Here is a 10,213-nt window from a genome sequence, read left to right on the forward strand (position 1 = left end):
AAGTCTGAATGTTGAATAATTTTCCTTTCAACGTAATATACCTGTCGGATGTAATCTGATACAAAATATCCACAGGGAAGGGTTATGATCTTCAGTCAGGGATGCAAACTGTTGAGGGCCCAAAAAGGTGACACTGAAACAACAACAAAAACCTGCCAGGGGGAAACGCAGGTTTACATTTTTGTAATTAAGCAGGCAAGTCCATTAAGAACAAATGCTTATTTACAACCTTCTCCAGCCAAATCCAGATGACACTGGGCCAATTGTGCACTGCTTTATGGGACCCAAACACATGCAGCCTGGATTTGAACCAGGGACTCGTGATGCCTCTTATGTTGAAATGCAGTGTCTTAGATCACTGCACCACTTGGGAGCCCAGTGTTTATAAACAACAAAGAATATGATCTACATGATCAGTCTGTGTGTAAAATAAAAAGTGGTTCATGTGAACCTAACTCACACATAAAACATGTAAAGAAAGCAATCCAATGTTATTTGTTACCTAGACTTTACTGCAAATGACACTCGAGTCTTGAGGAAAAACAATACACTAATATTGCAGTTAGCCATGACAGCCTTTATAATAGAACGCTTGTGACCACACACATCTAAATAATGCACTTGGGAAAAAAACTTCTTCAAGTAGAAATAGAATGAAACAAACAGGCATTCTATTTTTGCTCTATTATAGTGGCTACCATATTATACATCGATCAAGTGCACAAGGCTACATGTGTGAAAAAATAACGTTCACTGAGTAAAAATGTAATAATCCCCCCTCACTCACACACACGTGTTACTGTCAAATACAACACAACTAAAGCATTATCCTTGGGCTACACTGCACATTATTACATTGTACACTTTCTGCCTGTGGGCATCTGTTCTACAATGTGCCAGCAGAGCATGATGCCCTTTGTGATACCCTTTGTTGGCATAATTGATCTCTTTCAGGCAGAGAGTACACCCGGTATACCCCTTTTATACACTGTATTGAAAGAGGGATAGAGTGTGGTGTTTCTTTCACCTCTGTTATAGCATCCAGCGTAAGCTAGGCCCGGCCAGTGTTGCCAACTTAGCGACCTCGTCGCTATATTTAGCGAGTATTCAGACCTCTCTAGCGAAACATTTTCAAAAAAGAGACTAGCGACAAATCTAGTGACTTTTTCTGTTTTTTTTGGAGACTCTGACGTGAAAGCACGTATCGTTCTTACTCTTCTCAACGAGCAGCGGTGCCGTGGGCCCCACCCCAGTCCCAAAGCACTCACAGGCACCCCAGTCCTCGCGCAGCAGTCCCTCCCAGCTGCAGTCAGAGCAGGAGATGTTCACCCCTCCGCATCCAGACTGCAAATGAACCGCGCATGCGGGAAGCCGCCGCTGGCTGATCCCACCCTGGCTTACATTTAAAAAAATCAATTAACCTGAATTAGGGCGAGACTAGTTACCATAATTTTCTCACATTGACAGTTTTTTCTATGGTCTCTTTTTGGTCCATTTAGATTGTTAATGTAGATTGTATACAAAAAAAATGTACAAAATGACCAAATTAATAAAATAAAATAAAAAACGAAGTAACTCTGCCAGAGTGTCTCTTTTTCGGTCACTTTCGCCGGTCCCAAGCCCGGATAAAGGAGGAGGGTTGGAATTGTGACATTAAAAAAAACAAGAATCGACAGAAGAAAATTCATTTGTAGTTCTAAACATATTTAGGGTGTTTTACTCACTTTTTATATCTCCCACAACATTATTCCTCTCTCCCACAGCTTCCATCACAATTACATGCACATGGCCAATTATGCAAATTAGATGATGGAGTCATTTAGCGACTTTTAGGATAGCCAATAGCTGCTTTCCTTACTGAGGAGTTGGCAACACTGGGCCCAGCTCCAGCTACACTTGATCCCTGAATCCACTTGTATTTCCGGTTTTCTATTTTCAATACTGACACAATTCTCACCAGACAAACACTTGCACAATATGGCCTAACCGAACCACAGACTGAATATTCTCCCATCAGCTGGCAAATTTCACAAACACTTCCAGCTGATTGCGAGGAAACGTGTTTTGGTCGACTACATTCGGTCACATTTGGCTATTGTTTACATATTGTGCATCACATGCAATGCTTCAAGAGATTGAAATCACAAGTGACAGAACCTCCCGGCGCCTCAAAGTAGGGTAAACAACATTTTCCCGTGGATACCCTATCTTCACCTCCTACCATCAAAAGGACCAACAGCACAGACAGCCGGTAAAGTGTGAAAATCATTTTATTCAACATTCTGGCTTGTAGACTCTTGTCTTTTTTAGTCAGACTTCTTTCAGACTGAATAGCCATGGGGTAACCATGGTAGCAGTCTGCTGTTTAGGCAAACCCCTTTCAAGTCCCACTTTGTGGCACAGTGTTACCAGGCTCTATGCGCCAGCAATTCGAGCCTGGGGACGAGGTTACAATAAGACAAAAGGGAAAAATACAAACGATCAGGCCTATAGGTCTACGGCTTTCATACATAACGCCGTAAGTAAACCTACATTAAACAATTACAATATTATTATTATTATCGCTATTCTTATTATTGTTATTATTACAACATGTTAACTGCCAACAGAAAAACCGTCTATTATACCTGTTCATACCAGTTGGAGGTGGGTATTATGACAGCCAAGATGCAGAGGAGTTGGACAATAGCTCCCAGAAAGAGTCCATTGTCCAGGAGGCTCTTGCTCCCAGAAAGTGTCCGTTGTCCAGGAGGCTCTCGCTCCCAGAAAGAGTCCATTGTCCAGGAGGCTCTCGCTCCCAGAAAGAGTCCATTGTCCAGGAGGCTCTCGCTCGCAGAAAGAGTCCATTGTCCAGGAGGCTCTCGCTCCCAGAAAGAGTCCATTGTCCAGGAGGCTCTCACTCCCAGAGAGAGTCCATTGTCCAGGAGGCTCTCGCTCCCAGAGAGAGTCCATTGTCCAGGAGGCTCTCGCTCCCAGAGAGAGTCCATTGTCCAGGAGGCTCTCGCTCCCAGAGAGAGTCCATTGTCCAGGAGGCTCTCGAGCATAGTAGCCTACTTTCTGCTCCCTGTGTGCAAGAACATGACATTTGTGAAAACAAGGATTAGCCTGCAATGCTTTCGTGATTTTACATTGTTTGGCTACAAAACTCAAAACTATATTTGCAAAATCATCAAAGACCATACTGTAATACACACAGTACTTTTGCCCAGGTTGCTGTTTACAACAGCTGCAATGTAACAGTGGCTACAACCATGTTGACACGCATCTCTCAGTCTCGATACAACACCAAGAACAATTTGCTGTTCGGCTTAGTGATGGGTCGTTCGTGAACGAGTCGGCTCTAAGTGCGAGCTCTTGTAGGTGAACGTTGGGAGCTGGCTCGCATATCAGAAGACCCTTATCTATTTTTAAAATTAAGATGTGAATCATCAAAATATTTAAGTGAATAGAATTAACTAATTCAAAGAATTAAAAAATAAATATAATAATATATACCTAAATGCTCAAGCGCCCACATTCGTTCTGACTGTCTGCTCAGATTAACAGCCTCACCTGTTGTTCCTGTCAATCAGACACGCAGTGTCAACCAATGAACCAAAGATGCGTGAGGGAGGGCCGAGCAAACTCACTCACAGTCACAGACTTAGCAGCCGAGGAGAGAGAGGAAGGACAGCAGTGAAAACAAAAGCTGGAAAATGAGTCTGAAGCATAGCAGCATTTGAATGCATTTTAATAATGTAGACAATGTTAGAGCACAGTGTAGAATTTGCCAAAACAAAATCTCATATAAAGCCGGTTCTATGTATCCACTCAGTCAAGTAGGCCTACTCCGCGACCCACTGCAACGCAGTCTTCTATGGACCAGTTTATGCCCATGTCTATGTTTGTAGCAAAACAAGGCCAAATTGATATTGCATTGGCTAAAATGATTGCCACTGATTTCCAGCCATTTTAGATGGAGGACAGAGGCAGGAAAACCCTTATTCCACAACTGTACAAGAGCAACCAAGCTTCAGTGCGGGAAAGAGTCCAAAAAAACTACTGCAGTTTCTCTTACCACTGACTGCTGGACATCAGGGATAACCACTTCTTACATGTCACTTCATTGAAGATTTTACGATGTCTAGCTGTCTTCTGGACTGCTTTGAGTTCAGTGACAGACACACCGCAGAGAACTTGGCAAAGGAACTGTTGAGAGTGACCTTCTCTGGCAAGTAGATGGAAATGTGTTATGTTGTGTTAGCGACATTGCCGCTCACATAACCAAAGCCATGAACATTTTAAAATGGACCCATCATCCATGTCTTTCCCACACAATCAACCTGATTGTAAGAGATGCTCTGAAGGTGATGAAGCCCACTGTGGACAAAGTGAAAGCAGCTGTGGAATACTTCCACAGAAGCAAACTAAAGTCTACACAACACCAGATGGGGATGCCTAGGCTGAGGCCTAAACAAGACTGCACTACAAGGTAGAATTCAAAATGTTATATGTTGAAGGGGTTTCTTGAGTCAAAGGATGCCATCATCTCTACCCTGGCCATTGTCAATGCACCTGTTGATGCTCTGACCCAAGAGGAATGGGAGGTGGTGGAGGAGGGGTCACTGTGGAGATCAGTGGAGAGAGGTACAGTAAGCAGTTATTACTACAGCATTATTTAATCCAGTATTATATATGTATATGAGCAGTAGATGAGAATGTAGTATCAGTAGACAAAACATGAACCTGAACTAATAAGTAACTGTTCTCTCTTTCCAGCTATGTGACAGCGTCAAAAATTATACTCCTGTGTAAGGGTCTGCAGCCAATCACAGCCAGCCACCAGAGAGAAGCAAATGTAACCACAGGACATGCGACAGAGTTGATGGACACCCAATGTTCATCAATGGACAGAAAGTTCCACAGAATGGAATATAATCACGTGCTATCAGAAACTGCTGCACTTGACCCCAGGTTTAAGAAGTTAGCCTTCAGTGATGCCAGAGCGATTGATGAGGCTCTTCAAAGAATAACCTCAGCAGCAGGGAGGGACAGCCCCAGCAATCAGCTGGCTCAGGCACCAGGGCAACAGGAAGAAGAGGGATCAGATGGAACAGAAGCACCAGCAGTAGTGCCACAAACATCTGCTGTTTGGATGCTGTTTGACGAGAGAGAAACTGGGGATGCAGCACGAGGGAATCCCTCAGCAGATGCCATAATGGAGGTCCGATCCTATTTGGAGGAGCCCCTCCCTCAAAGATCTGCAAATCCTCTGAGCTGGTGGAAGAACAAGGCCTCTGTCTACCCATGGCTTTCTAAAGTCAAGAAGGTCATCAACTCATCCCTGACCGCTGGCTACGTCCCTTCCGTCTTCAAGAGAGCGAGAGTTGCACCCCTTCTGAAAAAACCTACACTCGATCCCTCCGATGTCAACAACTACAGACCAGTATCCCTTCTTTCTTTTCTCTCCAAAACTCTTGAACGTGCCGTCCTTGGCCAGCTCTCCCGCTATCTCTCTCTGAATGACCTTCTTGATCCAAATCAGTCAGGTTTCAAGACTAGTCATTCAACTGAGACTGCTCTCCTCTGTATCACGGAGGCGCTCCGCACTGCTAAAGCTAACTCTCTCTCCTCTGCTCTCATCCTTCTAGACCTATCGGCTGCCTTCGATACTGTGAACCATCAGATCCTCCTCTCCACCCTCTCCGAGTTGGGCATCTCCGACGCGGCCCACGCTTGGATTGCGTCCTACCTGACAGGTCGCTCCTACCAGGTGGCGTGGCGAGAATCTGTCTCCTCAACACGCGCTCTCACCACTGGTGTCCCCCAGGGCTCTGTTCTAGGCCCTCTCCTATTCTCGCTATACACCAAGTCACTTGGCTCTGTCATAACCTCACATGGTCTCTCCTATCATTGCTATGCAGACGACACACAATTAATCTTCTCCTTTCCCCCTTCTGATGACCAGGTGGCGAATCGCATCTCTGCATGTCTGGCAGACATATCAGTGTGGATGACGGATCACCACCTCAAGCTGAACCTCGGCAAGACGGAGCTGCTCTTCCTCCCGGGGAAGGACTGCCCGTTCCATGATCTCGCCATCACGGTTGACAACTCCATTGTGTCCTCCTCCCAGAGCGCTAAGAACCTTGGCGTGATCCTGGACAACACCCTGTCGTTCTCAACTAACATCAAGGCGGTGGCCCGTTCCTGTAGGTTCATGCTCTACAACATCCGCAGAGTACGACCCTGCCTCACACTGGAAGCAACGCAGGTCCTAATCCAGGCACTTGTCATCTCCCTTCTGGATTACTGCAACTCGCTGTTGGCTGGGCTCCCTGCCTGTGCCATTAAACCCCTACAACTCATCTAGAACGCCGCAGCCCGTCTGGTGTTCAACCTTCCCAAGTTCTCTCACGTCACCCCGCTCCTCCGCTCTCTCCACTGGCTTCCAGTTGAAGCTCGCATCCGCTACAAGACCATGGTGCTTGCCTACGGAGCTGTGAGGGGAACGGCACCTCAGTACCTCCAGGCTCTGATCAGGCCCTACATCCAAACAAGGGCACTGCGTTCATCCACCTCTGGCCTGCTTGCCTCCCTACCACTGAGGAAGTACAGTTCCCGCTCAGCCCAGTCAAAACTGTTCGCTGCTCTGGCCCCCCAATGGTGGAGCAAACTCCCTCACGACGCCTGGACAGCGGAGTCAATCACCACCTTCCGGAGACACCTGAAACCCCACCCTCTTTAAGGAATACCTAGGATAGGATAAGTAATCCTTCTCACCCCCCCCCCCCTTTAAGATTTAGATGCACTATTGTAAAGTGACTGTTCTACTGGATGTCATAAGGTGAATGCACCAATGCACCAAGTAAGTCGCTCTGGATAAGAGCGTCTGCTAAATGACTTAAATGTAAATGTAATGTAATGTAACAGGGAGACTCTGCATAGGGTCTTCTCGAAAACGGGACAAATAATTACCGAGAGAAGAAACTGCATCAGCCCCTCAAGTGAGGCAGCTTGTATTTCTGAATGCAAATCTCTCATAAAAACAAAATATGTTCAGCATTGCTATGTGCTGCTGGTTATAACATGGCAATAAAGAAGAGAGAGAAAAGAGGGACCAGTTTCATGTTTTAACTGGGATGCTGCAGTTTTGCACATTGAAAGATTAGTGGAATCTGTGTGGGTTGCTGGACAGGTAGGATGACTGACAGTGAAGGTGAACAGGTGGTCACGTGTCAGGTGACAGAGGAATGTATGAGACTGAGGCAGGAATTCCTTTAACCATAAAGTGGTATATTTACTGGTAGTCTGTGCTGCATCACAAAGGAAACAAATAACATGTATACAATCAAATTCATAATCAAAGATCAAATCATAGCAGTCATTATTAACAATTCACATTACACAATATGTTTGAAGCGTGCGCTCCAAGCCGCGCTCCGCGGTGATAACTATAAACAATAACTGAATGGCCCACTCTCCCGATCACCACAGATCATTCAGATGAAAGGTAAGAGTCGGTGGACTTACGTGGATTCATGGACGCACAGAACTTCTGGATCAGATGGATTTAGGGAAGAGAAAGCAGCGAGATCAGGCGATGGCAATTTCCTCCTTTTATAGAGTTGAGATCTGTAGGACATTTCCACCTGACCTAATTAAAGCGCCCCTGGCCCAGCTGAGTAAATGGCAATTAATTAAAGGAGTATTCCACCAACTCCATGGGCCTTTTCTACACACACTGTTATTTATTTTTCTTTGATATGGTGCAATATTATATTATTATGTTGCTCAGATTGTATTCGTTTTGAATTGTTAAATGTATATGTACGTTGTTTATATACATTAAAAAAGTTCTAAAGTTCTACTTTAAATGCACATGTGTAATAGCATCCTTCATTTTTAAATGTATTTCAATTAGTTGGATGCTGCAGTTTTGCAAAATGTTATTTATTTTTCTTTGATATGGTGCAATATTCTATTATGCTGTTCAGACAGATTGTATTCGTTTTGAATGGTTAGATTTATATGCACTATATAAATATGCACTATGTATATAAAGTTATACTTTAAATGCAAATGTTTAACAGCATTCTTTTTTCATAACAAACCAATGCATTTTTAAATACATTGTGGTTAAGGTAGAGTATGATTTCATTTAATAATTTAATTATAATTGTTTTAACACCAATCATAGTCAAACTATCGCAAACTGTTTGACTTGAAAAAATTACAAATCTTTTTTTTTTAAGAGCCGTTTGGGAGCCAAAAGAGCCGACTCTTTTTTTGTGAGCTGAGCCGAACGAGCAGGCTCAATGAAAAGAGCCGGAATGCCCATCACTAATTCGGCGAATCTAACCATACATTTACATTACATTTAAGTCATTTAGCAGACGCTCTTATCCAGAGCGACTTACAAAGTGGGGCACTTACTCAATTCGTCATTCGTTCTTTTTACAGCACCAAACACAACATTGAGTATTCGTGAGTTCAATGTAATTTGTATCAGGGCAAAAATGTACATTTGCATCGGAAGTCAAGTCATTGTGGGTCGAATCCGCTTCCTTTCTTAATTTAATGTGAATTCGCGATAAAGGGTTTCCACTAGTAACCATAACCACAAAGTCAAAATTGGCTGTTGAAGCAAAAAGGTGATTTTTTGTCTTGATTTAAGGTTGGTGTTATGCATACGGTTAGCAGCATGGTTACGGTTAGGGATAGGTTTAAAATAAGATTTTAAGAAGATCAATTGTAGAAATAGGCGGGGTTTATGACTGTGTGGCTCTAGTAACTACAGTAGGGGCAACCCTGGGAAACGTCGCCCTCTACTGTAATTTATTTTTTACAATTTATATTTTAGTAATTAAACAGACGCTCTTATCCAGAGGTATACACTTAGTGCATTCATTTTAACATAACTAGGTGAGACAACAAAGTATTTATCAACAAAGTCAGTGTTAGTGGAAAAGGGACAAGTACTTTGTTTGTATTCTTAAAAATAAATACATACATTGGGGGGTCGTCAGGGCACTCAGGGCGCTGAAGATAGGAGAAAGCTTGTTCCACAATTAGGGTCCCAGGAAAGAGAAGAGCTTTGACTCGGCTAGGCAGAAGCTGCCCTCCCGCAGGGATGGGTGAGCCAAGAAACCAGAGGAGGCGAAACGGAGTGCTCGAGTTGGGATGTAGGGTTTGAGCATGGTCTGACGGTAAAGAGGGGCAGTTCCCCGTTCTGCACCGCAGGCAAGCACCAGGGTCTTGAAGATGATGCACGTTTTGACGGGGTAACATGGGGGGATTTAGGAAGGTTGAACATGATGGCTGTGCCATTCTGGATACATTGCAGGGGTTTGATGGCACATGCGGGGAGCCCAGCCAACAGAGATTTGCAGTAGTATATACGGGAGATTACAAATGCCTGGATTAGGACCTGCACCGCTTCCTGTGTGAGGAAATGTTGTGCTCTAAGGATGTTGTAGAGCATGAAAATGTTTTTACCAAGAGATAATCTAACCAAAATGAGATGAGAGATTACAAAAAAATGAGACAATGGAATGAAGTTGGAAATTATATTAAGGCATATAACGTGCAAAAATGAGATAAGAGAAGAAGAAAAATTGGAGAGTGGAAAGATTCTGACAAATGAGATGACATATGAAACAATGGAGACCGTGGAAAGAAGTTGTAAATTATATTTATAACATGCAAAAAATCACAATATTAGAAACGAAAGTCACATGAAGACATGTAGTTGAATGAAGGATTAGATAAACAGTTAAACTGTATAAAACATGGTCGATTATATGTGATACAAAAAATATAACGAATAGCCCAGTAAATTAAAAGAGAAGAGACATCATTATATGTTTCCTTAACAAACAGAACTTTACAGATCTCCAACACTTGATTGTAATTAGAATCCCATGCCGATTAAACAATACAGGGTCACAATACAAAACAAAGATATTTATAACTACCCCAAGATAGTTCATCTGTGTCGTTTACAGTGGGAACAAATTAAGCATAGTGGGCAGAACAAGCAAAGAGGTGCGCAAAGCCAAGCACGAGCTAGCAAGATCCTATTGGCGCGTTGTAGCGTGTATTTGCATGTTTCTGTCAGGGGACGTCTCATCTGTAGAGTGCTCGTGTGCACAAACAATTCGCACTTGCACTCCCTTCTAACCAACGCATTTTTGCAAAACTTTGGTAAATCGTCAAGATTATAAATGTTAGT

This window comes from Oncorhynchus gorbuscha, linkage group LG03 (assembly GCF_021184085.1).
Source record: "Oncorhynchus gorbuscha isolate QuinsamMale2020 ecotype Even-year linkage group LG03, OgorEven_v1.0, whole genome shotgun sequence".
In the NCBI taxonomy this organism is placed as follows: domain Eukaryota; kingdom Metazoa; phylum Chordata; class Actinopteri; order Salmoniformes; family Salmonidae; genus Oncorhynchus; species Oncorhynchus gorbuscha.